At 36.0% G+C, this 17,525-nt stretch overlaps 1 long non-coding RNA gene across 1 annotated transcript; it reads right to left on the bottom strand.

Annotated features, from left to right (window-relative positions):
- Positions 1-1,655: 1,655 nt before the first annotated feature.
- LOC127880182 (uncharacterized) lies at positions 1,656-16,341 on the bottom strand. The gene is made up of 2 exons (XR_008049448.1): positions 15,819-16,341; positions 1,656-7,059 (listed from the first exon to the last, which is right to left on the bottom strand). It is a non-coding gene; the product is annotated as an uncharacterized LOC127880182 (long non-coding RNA).
- Positions 16,342-17,525: the final 1,184 nt, after the last annotated feature.

A 17,525-nucleotide genomic window follows, 5' to 3' on the forward strand; every position in this document is an offset into this window, starting at 1 on the left:
TGTGTAATCTACATCCTTTTGAGTCAAAACCGGATTAATCTTGATTACGAAACAGCAGTGAATGTGTGCATGGATTATGTTGGAATTTAATGCCTCATGTCTGCGGTAAAGTTTTAAAATATTGTTCAACTTAGTGTTTGTTTTTGTTCAAACATAGAGCATGATTGTTTGTTAGGATCTTAAATTCGCCGATCGGTCGACTTACGAAATTTATGAAAATTAATGCCTGACGATTAATAATGGTTTCACAGTATGTTTTAACAGGATAAATACAAGATTACTATTTGGATATTGCAAAATCTATGCATATTTACTACTTATTGCAGCAATTGTTTGAGCACAAGCAAAATAGATAATGTACTTACCGGTAAACAGAATTTCAAGTAAAATTTTATCAATTAAATCAATACATAAGCTGGCTGTTCTAAATAGGACCTTGTATGCTAGGATATGGTATAGTGTTTTTTTACAGAAACAAGCATTTCTATTATTTATGCTGCATAATTTGAATGATTCATGTATATCTTCAATTCAGCAGTACCAAAGTATGGAAACTGTGAGGCTTCTTAGCTTTCTAATACTTATTACCAGGGATCATATTTTCCCACAACATCAATCGGTCTGGATTTAAATGGGGAAAAAGTGTCCGAAAATGTATATCCGAAATCATGACAAATTACGTTAAAATATAAACCATTGATTTTGCCATTCATGAAGGTGGTATAATAAATGTACAAATTTAATTCCCTTAGGCATTTTTTAAACGGAACATACGAGTTTTCTCATTTGGTTCTATCATTTGCTATTTCATTGTTGTTTCGTGTGCTGTTTTATCTGACTTTCATCGCTGTCAATATTATTAATCTGTCATTCTGTGTGATTTGAAATCACGCATCTAAACTTTCAGTCGTGGTTTTTCAACAACAAACAATAAAGAACACAAATTATTTCGAGTCTAACACGTTTTTTACTAAAGATTTATACGATGTATATTATTTTTCTTGTGTACTATTTTATGTGAATGTCCGCCCATAAAAATAACTTTCAGCTGTTCTGTCCATCAGATCCGCGACTTTCATTCATTTATTGCCGGATTATTACGCTGGTGGAAAATGTATCGCATGTTTCGTTTAGTTACAGAGAGTGCTTTCAGGTCGGCCCATCATTATTGCAGAATATCCGATTTTCTTCTTTGTTTATATGAAAGTTTACTGTTTCATGCATGAAATGCACAATGTCCACGTGGATAACATCGTGGTTTTCATCTCCCAAGTAACTGTCAACGATTTTATCGTGGACGAGTACACATTACGGACCGATAAATAAGTGTGCTAGGTATAAGCCATTGAAATTATCAATTGATAATGACATGGGGTTATTCACGCATGACTAATACACAACCGCGCGAATCTTCGCTGCTTGCGGTCATAGTCTGCCTTATCACACCTAATCGAGATAAGAATGTAAATAGGGTGTGTTAGCATGTGCACTGTGTAATCCATTTCATGACATTGGAATTTTAGCAAACAGAATCAGACCGACTGTTTGGGATTTTAAATCGGTCTTTCATGACCCCAATCGGTCTAGGACCGACAAAACCGAAACAAATATGATCCCTGCTTATGACATAGTAGACAAAAGTACAAAGACCACAATGTAAAATATCTTTATTAAAAAATATATAAAATACTGATTAGATAGATATTGCATACTAATTAAACATTAATGCAACTCTATTTATACACAATATACATGTCATCACATTGAAAACATACAAAAAGTAAGCTATGAATATTCACCAATAGAATACAAAATCTGATTAGTGAGATTATATATTCTATATAAACACAACACTTAACTTGTTGTTTAATATATATGCAAATAAGCATAACAAAAAAATACACATTGACAAAATTACAAACCAAAATATTTATCAGTACAAAACCTTGTCTTGAGTTAGCGTGGAAATTACATTAGCATGGGTGAAAGTAAACAAGAGCACCGCATAACGGGTGTCACGCTCGGCTACGGGTGCAGTTTTGAATAAATGAAAGCTTGTCAGAATTTTATTTTTTTGAGGTCACAGTTACCTTGACCTAGTGATCCCAAAATGGGTGTGGCGTGTAGAACTCATCAAGGTGCATCTACATATGAAGTTTCAAAGTTGTAGGTGGAAGCACTTTGATTTTAGAGCCAATGTTAAGGTTTAAGCACGACCCGGACGTCAGAAGGCGGACGACATGACAAGCTGGCTATGACAATACCTCGGGTTTTCTCCAAAAACGCCAAGCTAAAAAATGAAAAATACTGAATGAAATGTTTTAGCTGGGGGCAGCAGGGAAGCTCCTGAAGGATAGCAAATTGATCAGCAAATAGAAAGCTATTCTCAACAATGGTTATGTTTGTACATGTACAATAACTTTTTACAATACACAACGCCACACACATCTATCTTTTAAAGCCAATCCTTCCATTTCATTCCCTTAGAATCACATTCAGACAGCCATTGCCATCTCCATTTGTTTTTTCGCTTGCTTTTTAAAATCTTATGTGTTGAAGCATACAGGTAAGAACTTCATTGTAAATTTGAACTTTGGATGCTAGCAGAGGATTAGACAAACTGCCTGACGATGACAAACACTTTAGTTTGAATTGTGCTTTAATAATTTAAGAAGAGCACTGCCTTGCGGGTGCAGACCGCTCATCTATTTTTCTTTTTAAAGGTGAAGGGACCTATCTCAATTTCGATCACAAAGGAGGGAGGGGTGGAGTGGAGAGGGGTATATAATGTGGGGGTGTGGTCATTTATTACATTATCTTCCAAAAATGCACAATTTTTTTAATTTTTTTTGGGGGGGGGGGGGTATTCTTGGGTGGGATGGTTGGACGGTATTTCAAAAATAAAATAATAAAAATAAATATTTGTGTTTTTTAACCATGTTTCCCCCAAAAAAATTTGGGGGGTTGGGTATAGTGTGAGAGTGTGGTGGTCATTTATAAGATGATCTTTAAAAAAAAATTGTAGTATGTCAAGTTAGTTGTTTTGTAAAAGTATCAATCAAATCTAATCATAAATAAAGATGTTATGGCAATTTGAGAAAAATTTAATAATTTGACTTTGTGAGTCAAGGTCATTCTAAGGTCAAGGTAAAATTCAACTTGCCAGGTACAGAACCCTCATGATAGCATGATAGTCTTTGAAGTTTGAAAGCAATACCCTTGATTCTTTAGAAGTAAAGTGGATCTAAACACAAATTTTAACCATATGTTCAAAGTTACTAAGTCAAAAAAGGGCCATAATTCCATTAAAATGACAACCAGAGTTATGCAACTTGTCCTTTACTGTCCCCTTATGATAGTTTGCGAGTGTTCCAAGTATGAAAGCAATATCTATGATACTTTAGGGGTAAAGTGGACCAAAATACAAAACTTAACCAAATTTTCAATTTTCTAAGTATAAAGTGCCCATAATTCTGTCAAAATGCCAGTCAGAATTTCATAACTTTGCCTGCACTGTCCCATATGGTAGTTAGTAAGAGTTGCAAGTATGAAAGCAATAGCTTTAATACTTATGGAATAAAATGGACCTAAACACAAAACCAAAATTTTCTATTTTCTAAGTATAAAAAGGGCACATAATTCTGTCAAAATGCATGCCAGAGTTATCTTCCTTTGCCTGCCCAGTCCCCTCATGATAGTAAGTAAGTGTACCAAGTTTGAATGCAATAGCATTGATACTTTATGAGAAAAGTGGACCTAAACGCAAAACTTAACCAGACGCCGACGCCAAGATGATGACAATAGCTCTTTTTTTTTTTTTAAATAGATGAGCTAAAAATTAAACGAGACTTACCTTGGTTAAGTCGATGTTTGATTGTAATTCTATGAGGATATAGAATTATTGAGGGACTTAATTAAATGTTCAGACAGGGTATGGAGGAAGAACAGTATAACCAACTGATAAAAGATGAGGTTAATGCCCTCCTGTCAAACTGTGAGGGTTTGGTTGTTGTACAATTAAACCAGTTAGTGTGGGACATTGTTTCACCAGTTGCCAGATCATTTAATACCGTAGTAATTCTAATAAGCGGAATAGAATAATATTGATCAATTGGCCTAGTTGTTTACCCCACCTAACCCATTTTCAAACTTGGCAAAGATATTATTGAGAAAAAATGTTCCTACCAATTTCATACAACCGAGTGTAACTATGAGCTTGAAGAATTAAGGCTGTAATTGAGAGTTGTAATATAAGAACATCATCAGGACCAGTTTTTTTATTGTCAGAGTTTATTTTATTGTTACCAAATCATAAATGCTCTGGACATCAGTTCACCTGTTCACCAAATCATTGACAGTGAATATATGCTTCCAATAAACAAAGGTTCAAGTCATTGATTATAATGACGATAAAAAAGGCTTTCTTGGATTCAGAAAAAACACTTGCCACAACTGCCCATATTGTATAGCTTTTGGAAAGCATTTCAGCTGGGTATGGATTTCAGTGGTCATCTGTCAGGAGTGTTCTGATGCACAAACCTGCCACAATGGGAGGAGTTCAAAGAGTGCAAAATACCTGATTGTATTGAGGATTTACATTGTATATGGGGAATAATGTTGCAAAGACATTACGATTATTTCTTATAAAACTCTGTCAGAATTTTTATCATCACAAGATATAACAAGAGTGCCAAACTGTCACAAGATACGCCCGTTTGAAGGCTTTGGACAACTTGATAACTTTACCATGACCCATATTTTAACTTGACCTACATATCATCTAGACACAACTTCTGACCAAAGTTGATGAACATCTGATGAAAACTACTTCAATTAGAGAGCAGACACCATGCTTAATGCTTGAAATGCACTAAGTGACCTCGTGACCTAGTTTTTAACCTGGCATGACCCATATTTGAACTTGACCTACATGTAGATATTGTCTAGACACAACTTCTGACCAAATTTGGTGAAGATCGGATGAAAACTACTTCAATTAGAGAGCTGACACCATGCTTAATGTTTGAAATGGTTTAAGTGACCCTGTGACCTAGTTTTTGACCCGGCATGACCCATATTCGAACTTGACCTAAATATTATCTAGATACATCTTCTGACCAAGTTTGGTGAAGATCGGATGAAAACTACTTCAATTAGAGAACGGACACCATGCTAAATGCTTGAAATGCACTGAGTGACCCTGTGACCTACTTTTTGACCCGGCATGACCCATATTCGACCTTGACCTAGATATTGTCTAGATACAACTTCTGACCAAGTTAAGTGAAGATTGGATAAAAACTATTTGAATTAGACAGCGGAAACTGCTGTGGACGCCGCCCACCGCCAAGGTGAAACTATAATACGTTCTGTTTTTTTAAACGGGCGTATAAAAATGACAGCCATTTTTGGTCCGATTTTCAGGTTTGTTGGTCTTGAATTCTTTGTTTTTCGTCATTTTTGCTTTAAACAATCACATGTGCGTTATACATGGGGGCACACTATACATGGGAAAATTCTACAGGCTGCATTTACATGAGGGTTATGTGCATCCAAAAATAAGGTTACCAAGACAAACCCTTTAAAAACCTTGTTACCACGGTCGAGGACGCAATTTTGACACATTTATGTTGTATTGATATTCTTTTAAAACTGTTATGCAAGTAAGCACCATTTCCCAATATCTCAGCTGACAACGCCACCCAGCCACTATGAGAGGTTGATTGCCGTGGGGTCACCATAATAAAAAAACTATTCAAGGTTGCACCGGACAGGCCATCACAAAAATACCTTTTTTACGTAAATGTTCAAGCACTGTTCTTAAAAAAAATATAAGCATACCCTACACATTTATTTACTGTAATTGTTCTAGAACAATTAACTTAATGCAACAAATTAATAAATGGCACATTTCAACTAATAAAATCTGGAAAATCAAAAAACAAATTTCTTCATTTTCTATTTTTTAAAAAAGGATAAAATAAAACAAAATGTATTCATTTTCCTTATGAATGTATTAAATTTCTAATCATTCAAGATAGTTTGGATGAGTGGCCATGTGAAGAAGCTCTGCCTTCAATGGACGGAATTCTTAAGGACCATCAAGTTAATATTGTTATTTACACTATTATTTAAGATTTCACTATAAGTAGATTATACATTATACATATTACTACAGGGAATGAGAGTATGGATGTCAATCAGGAGATTTTATACTTTGGAAGGGAACCAGATGCCAGAGGCTATATCAGACTCTCTGGAAAATCCACAAAATCCAAATATGTATTGCCTTTGGCAATTTCGAATTACAGACCATCATTCAGTTTTAGATTTCTCCATTGAATCAAAGTATTGGCATGTTTTTGGTAAGTGTTCACTTTGTATATGCATCATCTGATTGCAAGGTCATAGTTTCACATGATGATATATGTTTAACAAGAACTTGTGATGTCTACCAAAATCTGACATCAGACAAAGCATTGTTTTGTCATGTTGGCACAACAGTCAATCTCAGCAGAAAAATAACCTTTCAGACCATAATATTTAAAGACATTTTCAAAATAAATATTGCAAATATCTTGCATACACATGCACATTTTACAAAATGATTATATCACCACATGACTTCAGAATGCACTTAACTTTGATGTATCAAAAAACATTTCAGGACAAAGTTTGTGTGGCCAGGATTGTGTTTTCAACAAACTGCACAAACTGGAACACAAAAGCAGCTGAAACACTAGGATTTTTTTATGGGAAGGAATTTTTATTGACAGAATTAAACATACTTTGCCTCTTTTGAAGAATGCAAGATTGTTTTATACGAAAAATGTATTATTCAAGGAGAGATATCAACTGCATTGGGTTAACTGAAATTCGCATCATTGATCCGATGTCTATCCATGAACATCATCCAATGCGATTTAAAACTGATTTGGCGAAATGGATATGGGATCCAAATAGGGATCAGTTTTTAAATTTCAGTGCTTCTTAAACACGTGTAACTGGGCCAGTTGGTGGTGCACTGGATTATAAATCCGAGGATGGTGGGTGCGATACCTGGCCTGGCCATATAACTTGTGGGAGGATTGGTCATGAAATCCTGTGTACAGCCATTTTCCTCTGATTAAAGTAGGGCAGTTGTAAAGTACTAATAAATTTGATCAGCTATCATTACATTTTGTTGTTTCTAAATTGGGGATGTCCATGCCACACACAATATGTACACACATCTTCGCATTTTGCTTGTTTTAAACAGTGTAAATTATGTGTTTTGAATGCATTCTTTTGAAAAAATTCTTGCTGAAAACATTGTAGGAATATTGAGACGACATAACTTCCTGTTATCAATTTGTTTCCATAGGCATACTTTGATACAGGAATATACATATAATTGCTATATAAATGCAAGTCTATTTATACACAATATACATGTCATCACATTGAAAACATACAAAAAGTAAGCTATGTATATTCACCAATAGAATACAAAATCTGATTAGTGAGATTATATATTCTATATAAACACAACACTTAACTTGTTGTTTAATATATATGCAAATAAGCATAACAAAAAAATACACATTGACAAATTACAAACCAAAATATTTATCAGTACAAAACCTTGTCTTGATTTAGCGTGGAAATTACATTAGCATGGGTGAAAGTAAACAAGAGCACCGCATAACGGGTGCCACGCTCGGCTACGGGTGCAGTTTTGAATAAATGAAAGCTTGACAGAATTAATTTTTTTTGAGGTCACAGTGACCTTGACCTAGTGATCCCAAAATGGGTGTGGCGTGTAGAACTCATCAAGGTGCATCTGCATATGAAGTTTCAAAGTTGTAGGTGGAAGCACTTTGATTTTAGAGCCAATGTTAAGGTTTAAGCACGACCCGGACGACACGACAAGCTGGCTATGACAATACCTCGGGTTTTCTCAGAAAACGCCGAGCTAAAAAACGAAAAATATTGAATGAAATGTTTTAGCTGGGGGCAGCAGGGAAGCTCCTGAAGGATAGCAAATTGATCAGCAAATAGAAAGCTATTCTCAACAATGGTTATGTTTTTACATGTACAATAACTTTATACAATACACAACGCCACACACATCTATCTTTTAAAGCCAACCCTTCCATTTCATTCCCTTAGAATCACATTCAGACAGCCATTGCCATCTCCATTTGTTTTTTCACTTGCGTTTTAAGATCTTATGTGTTGAAGCCTACAGGTAAGAACTTCATCGTAAATTTGAATTTTGGATGCTAGCAGAGGAAGAGACAAACTGCCTGACGATGACAAACACTTTAGTTTGAGTTGTGCTTTAATAATTTAACAAGAGCACCGCCTTGCGGGTGCAGACCGCTCATCTATTTTTCTTTTTAAAGGTGAAGGGACCTATCTCAATTTCGATCACAAAGGAGGGAGGGGTGGAGTAAAGAGGGGTGTATAGTGTGGGGGTGTGGTCATTTATTACATCATCTTCCAAAAATGAAAAAAAAAATATAATTTTTTTTTCAAGGGGGGGGGGGGGGGGGGGGGGGGGGGGGGTTCTTGGGTGGGATGGTTGGATGGTATTTCAAAAATAAAATAATAAAAATAAATATTTGTGTTTTTTAACCATGTTTCAAAAAAAACAAGATGCGTTTGTGAAACACAATGTCCCCCTATATGACGTTTGATCTTGTAGGATGACCTTGACCTTGACCCTTCACCACTCAAAATGTGCAGCTCCATGAGATACACATGCATTTCAAATATAAAATTGCTAGCTTCAATATTGCAGAAGTGACATTACATGAGCAATTTTGACCCATATATTTGACCTTGAAGGATGACCTTGACCTTGACCTTTCACCAATAAAAATGTGCAGCTCCATGAGATACACATGCATGCCAAATATCAAGTTGCTATCTTCAATAATGCAAAAGTATTCATACAATTAGCAATTTGGGCCACATATATTTGACCTCTGACCTTGAAGGATGACCTTGACCTTGACCTTTCACCACTCAAAATGTGCAGCTCCATGAGATACAGATGCATGCCAAATATCAAGTTGCTATCTTCAATATTGCAAAAGTACTCATAAAATAAGCGATTTTGGCCACATATATTTGACATCTGACCTTGAAGGATGACCTTGACCTTCACCTTTCACCACTCAAAATGTGCAGCTCCATGAGATACACATGCATGCCAAATATCAAGTTGCTATCTTGAATATTGAAATACTGCAAAAGTGTACATTAAATGAGCGATTTTGACCCATATATTTGACCTTTGACCTTGAAGAATGACCTTGACCTTGACTTTTCACCACTCAAAATGTGCAGCTCCATGAGATACATATGCATGCCAAATATCAAGTTGCTATCTTCAATATTGCAAAAGTTATTGCAAATGTTAAAGTTGGCGCAAACCAACCAACAGACCAACCAACCAACAGACCAACAGACAGGGCAAAAACAATATGTCCCCCACTACTATAGTGGGGGACATAAAAATTGGGAGGGGGGGGTGGGGGTTGGGTATAGTGTGAGAGTGTGGTGGTCATTTATAAGATGATCTTTAAAAAAAATGTGGTATGTCAGGTAAGAGTTGTTTTGTCAAAGTATCAATCAAATCTAATCATAAATAGAGAAGTCATGGCAATTTTAGCAAAATTTAATAATTTGACTTTGAGAGTCAAGGTCAATCAAAGGTCAAGGTAAAATTCAACTTGCCAGGTACAGTACCCTCATGATAGCATGAAAGTATTTGAAGTTTGAAAGCAATACCCTTGATACCTTAGAAGTAAAGTGGATCTAAACACAAAATTTAACCATATATTCAAAGTTAATAAGTACAAAAAGGGCCAAAATTCCGTAAAAATGACAACCAGAGCTATGCAACTTGTCCTTTAATGTCCCCTTATGATAGTTTGCGAGTGTTCCAAGTATGAAAGCAATATCTTTGATACTTTAGGGGTAAAGTGGACCAGAACACAAAACTTAACCAAATTTTCAATTTTCTAAGTATAAAGGGCCCATAATTCCGTCAAAATGCCAGTCAGAGTTACATCACTTTGCCTGCACAGTCCCATTATAATAGTAAGTGTTGCAAGTATGAAAGCAATAGCTTTGATACTTAAGGAATAAAATGGACCAAAACACAAACCAAAATTTTCAATTTTCTAAGTGTAACATAGGACAAAATTGTCACAAAACCAGGGTTTTAGTTAAAAAAAGTCTGATAAAGGGAGACAATTCAAAATGTGTATTGTTAACCCCCTTGTGTAAAATTGACCTTGATTTCAATAAGAGAAAAACAAGAGATGTGTTCATCAGAAACTTAATGCCCCCTATTGCGCCGCTTTGAAATAATATATATTTTTTTACCTTTCACCTTGAAGGATGACCTTAACCTTGGAGATACTGACGTAATTCTTTGCCCCACACACCGTCTAATAATGGTGAACAAATGTGCCAAATGATTTTATAATGTCACAATGAATGACAAAGAAATGGCCCAGACAAGCTCAATTATGGCCATTTTTGACCTTCAAACTCAAATTGTGACCTTGACCTTGGAGATATCGACATAATTCTTTCGCACAACACACCATCTAATGTTGGTGAACAAATGTGCCAAATGATTTTAAAATCTGACAATGCACGACAAAGTTATGGCCCGGACAAGCTCATTTATAGCCTTTTTTGACCTTGAACTCAAATTGTGACCTTGACCTTGATGATATCGACATAATTCTTTCGCATGACACACCGTCTAATGATGGTGAACAAATGTGCCAAATGATTTAAAAACCTCACAATGAAAGACAAAGTTATGGCCCCGACAATCTTGTTCCGCCTGCAGACCGCCCGCCAGCGAGCCCGTCCGCCGACATTTCCAATCTGATAACCAGTCTTTTCCTTTGGAAAACCTGGTTAAAAAGGGCACATAATTCTGTCAAAATGCATGCCAGAGTTATCTTACTTTGCCTGCCCAGTCCCCTCATGATAGTAAGTAAGTGTACCAAGTTTTAATGCAAAAGCATTGATACTTTATGAGAAAAGTGGACCTAAACGCAAAACTTAACCAGACGCCGACGCCAAGGTGATGACAATAGCTTTTTTTTTTTCTTAAAAAAATAGATGAGCTAAAAATTAAACGAGACTTACCTTGGTTAAGTCGATGTTTGATTGTAATTCTATGAGGATATAGAATTATGGAGGGATTTAATTAAATGTTCAGACAGGGTATGGAGGAAGAACAGTATAACCAACTGACAAAAGATGAGGTTAATGCCCGCCCGTCAAACTGTGATGGTTTGGTTGTTGTACAATTAAACCAGTTAGTGTTGGACATTGTTTCACCAGTTGCCAGATCATTTAATACCGTAGTAATTCTAATAAGCGAAATAGAATAATATTGATCAATTGGCCTAGTTGTTCACCCCACCTAACCCATTTTCAAATTTGGCAAAGGTATTATTGAGAAAAAATGTTCCTACCAATTTCATACAACCGAGTGTAACTATGAGCTTGAAGAATTAAGGCTGTAATTAAGAGTTGTAATATAAGAACATCATCAGGACCAGGTTTTTATTGTCAGAGTTTCTTTTATTGTTACCAAATCATAAATGCTCTGGAGATCAGTTCACCTGTTTACCAAATCATTGACAGTGAATATATGCTTCCAATAAACAAAGGTTCAAGTCATTGATTATAATGACGATAAAAAAGCCTGCCTTGGATTCGGAAAAAACACTTGCCACAACTGCCCATATTGTATAGCTTTTGGAAAGCATTTCAGCTGGGTATGGATTTCAGTGGTCATCTATCAGGAGTGTTCTAATGCACAATCAGCCACAATGGGAGGAGTTCAAAGAGTGCAAAATACCTGATTGTATAGAGGATTTACATTGTATATGGGGAATAATGTTGCAAAGACTACGATTATTTCTAATAAAACTCGGTCAAAATTTGTATTATCACAAGATATAACAAGAGTGCCAAACTGTCACAAGATACACCCGTTTGAAGGCTTTGGACAACTTGATAACTTTACCATGACCCATATTTTAACTTGACCTACATATCATCTAGACACAACTTCTGACCAAAGTTGATGAAGATCTGATGAAAACTACTTCAATAAGAGAATGGACACCATGCTCAATGCTTGAAATGCACTAAGTGACCTTGTGACCTAGTTTTTAACCTGGCATGACCCATATTTGAACTTGACCTACATGTAGATATTGTCTAGACACAACTTCTGACCAAACTATAATACATCCCGGGTTTTTTAAATGTGCGTATAAAAATGGCAGCCATTTTTGGTCCGATTTTCAGGTTTGTTGGTCTTGAATTCTTTGTTTTTCGTCATTTTTGCTTTAAACAACCACATGTGCGTTATACATGGGGGCACACTATACATGGGAAAATTCTACAGGCTGCATTTACATGAGGGTTATGTGCATCCAAAAATAAGGTTACCAAGACAAACCATTTAAAAACCTTATTACCACGGTCGAGGACGCAGTTTTGACACATTTATGTTGTATTGATATTCTTTTAAAACTGTTATGCAAGTAAGCACCATTTCCCAATATCTCAGCTGACAACGCCACCCAGCCACTATGAGAGGTTGATTGCCGCGGGGTCACCATAATTAAAACAAGAGCACCGCCTTGCGGGTGCAGACCGCTCATCTATTTTCTTTTTAAAGGTGAAGGGACTATCATTTTCAATCACAAAGGAGGGAGGGGTGGATAGAAGAGGGGTGCATTGTGTGGGGGTGTGGACATTTATTACATTATCTTCCAAAAATGCGAAAAAAAGGAAAAAAAATCGAGGAGGGGGGGGGGGTGGGGGGTGGGTGGGGGGGGGTGGGGATTCTTGGGTGCGATGGTTGGACGGTATTTCAAACATAAAATAATAAAAATAAATATTTGTGTTTTGTAACCGTTTCAAAAAACATAAATTGGGGGGGGTGAGGTGGGGGGGGGGGTTATAGTGTGAGGGTGTGGTGGTAATTTGTGAGATGATCTTAAAAAAAAAAAAAAAAAAAAAAATTTAGGGGGGGGGGGGGGGATTCGGGTGGGGGGGTGGGGGGAGGGGGGGGTGGGGGGGTGGGGGGGGTGTTTCTTGGGTGCGATGGTTGGACGGTATTTTCAAACATAAAATAATCAAAATAAATAGTTTAGTTTTTTAACCGTAAAAAAAAATGGGGGGGGGGGGGAGGGGGGGGCACGGGCGATGGTTTGGGTGGAGTCTATTATGGTATGTCAGGTAAGAGTAGTTTTGTCAAAGTATCAATCAAATCTAATCATAAACAAAGAAGTTATGGCAATTTTAGCAAAATTTAATAATTTGACCTTAAGAGTCAAGGTCATTCGAAGGTCAAGGTAAAATTCAACTTGCCAGGTACAGTAACCTCATGATAGCATGAAAGTATTTGAAGTTTGAAAGCAATAGCCTTGATACTTAAGAAGTAAAGTGGATCGAAACACAAAATTTAACCATATATTCAAAGTTACTAAGTCAAAAAAGGGCCATAATTCCGTAAAAATGACATCCAGAGTTATGCAACTTGTCCTTTTACTGTACCCTTATGATAGTTTGCGAGTGTTCCAAGTATGAAAGCAATATCTATAATACTTTAGGGGTAAAGTGGACCAAAACACAAAACTTAACCAAACTTTCAATTTTCTAAGTATAAAGGGCCCATAATTCCGTCCAAATGCCAGTCAGAGTTACATAACTTTGCCTGCACAGTCCCCTAATGATAGTTAATAATGGTTGCAAGTATGAAAGCAATAGCTTTGATACTGTAGGAATAAAGTGGACCTAAACACAAAACATAACCAAATTTTGAATTTTCTAAGTATAAAAAGGGCACATAATTCTGTCAAAATGCCAGTCAGAGTTACATTACTTTGCCTGCACAGGCCCATTATGAAAGTTAGTAAGTGTTTCAAGTATGAAAGCAATAGCTTTGATACTTAAGGAATAAAATGGACCTAAACACAAAACTTAACCAAAATTTTCAATTTTTTAAGTATAAAAAGGGCACATAATTCTGTCAAAATGCATGCCAGAGTTATCTAACTTTGCCTGCCCAGTCCCCTCATGATAGTAAGTAAGTGTACCAAGTTTGAATGCAATAGCATTGATACTTTCTGAAAAAAGTGGACCTAAACGCAAAACTTAACCAAAATTGTCAATTTTCTAAGTATAAAAAGGGCACATAATTCAGTCAAAATGCACGCCAGAGTTATCTAACTTTGCCTGTCCAGTCCCCTCATGATAGTAAGTAAGTGTACCAAGTTTGAATGCAATAGCATTGATACTTTCTGAGAAAAGTGGACCTAAACGCAAAACTTAACCGGACGCCGACGCCGACGCAGACGCCGACGCCGACGCAGACGCCGACGCCGACGCCGACGCCAAGGTGATGACAATAGCTCATAATTTTTTTTCAAAAAATAGATGAGCTAAAAACTATTCAAGGTTGCACTGGACAGGCCATAACAAAAATACCTTTTTTATGTTAATGTTCAAGCACTGCTCTTAAAAAGAAATAAAAGCATACCCTACACATTTATTTACTGTAATTGTTCTAGAACAATTAACTTAATGCAACAAATTAATAAATGGCACATTTTTACAAATAAAATCTGGAAAATCAAAAAACAAATTTCTTCATTTTCTATTTTTAAAAAAAGGATAAAATAAAACAAAATGTATTCATTTTCCTAATGAATGTATTAAATTTCTAATCATTCAAGATAGTTCGGATGAGTGGCTATGTGAAGAAGCTCTGCCTTCCATGGACGGAATTCAAAGGACCATCAAGTTAATATTGTTATTTACATTATTATTTAAATACATTTTTATTTAAGATTTCACTATAAGTAGATTATACATTATACATATTACTACAGGGAATGAGAGTATGGATGTCAATCAGGAGATTTTATACTTTGGAAGGAACCAGCTGCCAGAGGCTATATCAGACTCTCTGGAAAATCCACAAAATCCAAATATGTATTGCCTTAGGCAATTCCGAATTTCAGACCATCATTCAGTTTAAGATTTCTCCATTGAATCAAAGTATTGGCATGTTTGGCATGGTAAGTGTTCACTTTGTATATGCATCATCTGATTGCAAGGTCATAGTTTCACATGATGATATATGTTTAACAAGAACTTGTGATGTCTACCAAAATCTGACATCCGACAAAGCACTGTTTGTGTCATGTTGGCACAACAGTCAATCTCAGCAGAAAATTACCTTTCAGACCATAATATTTAAAGACACTTTCAAAATAAATATTGCAAATATCTTGCATACACATGCACATTTTACAAAATGATTATATCGCCACATGACTCCAGAATGCACTTAACTTTGATGTATTAAAAAACATTTCAGGACAAAGTTTGTGTGGCCAGGATTGTGTTTTCAACAAACTGCACAAACTGGAACACAAAAGCAGCTGAAACACTAGGATTTTTTGATGGGAAGGAGTTTTTATTGACAGAATTAAACATACTTTGCCTCTTTTGAAGAATCAGCAAGATTGTTTTATACGAAAAATGTATTATTCAAGGACAGATATCAACTGCATTGGGTTAACTTAAATTCGCATCATTGATCTGATGTCTATCCAAGAACATCATCCAATGCGATTTAAAACTGATTTGGCGAAATGGATATGGGATCCAAATAGGGATCAGTTTTTAAATTTCAGTGCTTTTTAAACACGTGTAACTGGGCCAGTTGGTGGTGCACTGGATAATAAATCCGAGGATGGTGGGTGCTATACCTGGCCTGGCCATATAACTTTTGGGAGGATTGGTCATGAAATCCTGTGTACAGCCATTTTCCTCTGATTAAAGTAGGGCAGTTGTAAAGTACTAATTAATTTGATCAGCTATCATTACATTTTGTTGTTTCTGAATTGGGGATGTCCATGCCACACACAATATATACACACATCTTCGCATTTTGCTTGTTTTAAACAGTGTAAATTATGTGTTTTGAATGCATTTTTTTTTTTAATTCTTGCTGAAAACATTGTAGGAATATTGAGACGACTTAACTTCCTGTTATCAATTTGTTTCCATAGGCATACTTTGATACAGGAATAAACATATACTTGCTAAATTAATGTAATATCCTTAATTTCATAACCAGCAGTTCATTGTGAAAGACATACATATTTGTTTCTTTCAGACAGTGCAAAAAAGTGACCCTTATTTCTGAGTTAGATGGACAAAAATCTATATCAAATGTGCAGGGTCTCACAGCCAAGCTTCAAATGATTCTAGAATTAATAATGAGCCTGCAGAAAAAAGGGGAGGAAATCATTCAGTTTGATCAGAGTTCATGATGAACAACTTACATTGGTCAGAGAAACACGCATGACAAAAATGCTGCTTTAGACAAAATAAAATCGAATACCTTAAAAGCAACACTGAAAAGCCTTTAAGCTTTTCTTTAATAAGTCAGATATTGAAAAATGTACTAGGCTTCAAAATGAAAATACTGAATGGGGCCATACAGGAAGTAACTGACAGCAACAAGCAAGAACTGGCCTATATAGCAAGCAAGAAATGTAGCAATATAATTAAACAATTTGCATCTTTTTATAGAAAAAAACTCTTCCCGTTACAAGTTTTATATATATCCAACGAAATTGCGAAGCACGGTCACCTGTCCAAATTGTCAAGTCTTGGGAGGATTGAACTCAGTACCCAGTCATTGCAAGTAAAGGGGAATCCAGACCAAGTATTAATGTTGAATGGGAAGTCTGAATACGAAATGAAAGTCAACTGAATCCAAATGCGATATCAGAGCTATATGTGTACTCTCGGATGGGCAGGTACTGGTTGCAGACTACAATAATAAGCAAGTCCAAAAATGACTTATAAGTGTAATTTTTTTTTTTAATAACCATGACTTATGTTAAATGGCTTCAACCTGTACGTTACAAACAGTATAAGAATGAAACATATTAAAAACAATGACAAGTACAAGACAATTTGACCATACAGTCCTCCGAGAGATCCTGTTTGTGCTTTTCTATTCCTTGACAAAATATTTGATTCAATGTCGGTCTCCGCAGGTGCAAAACATGTCCATCTTTGCGGAGGACCTCAATTTCTATAGGAGTACAAGAGGAGCAAGGGTCGGTTCCCACCAATCAAGAGACAGAGCAACCGGTCCCTTTACATAGCCACTATAGAGAAGGCCCAATCGCTGGAGACAGATCAGATCAAGGATCTGGGTTTGGTTGTGGTAGACCAGGCAAGTTAACTGGGCCCGTATCCACAAAGATCATTAGTTATTTTTTAAGTTATTTACTTAAGTTTGATAAACATCCTGAGGCAAGGTTTTTCTTTAAATCGTCATCCTCAAAGTTTCTTAGGAAAAGATTAGGTAAGTTTTTGTCTCGTGCTTATTTTTTCCTTAGTAAAAAATAAATTGCCTGAAGAGTTACTTAAGTCTATTGTCAGGGACATCGGGATTT

This window comes from Dreissena polymorpha, chromosome 1 (genome assembly GCF_020536995.1).
Source record: "Dreissena polymorpha isolate Duluth1 chromosome 1, UMN_Dpol_1.0, whole genome shotgun sequence".
NCBI classification, from domain to species: domain Eukaryota; kingdom Metazoa; phylum Mollusca; class Bivalvia; order Myida; family Dreissenidae; genus Dreissena; species Dreissena polymorpha.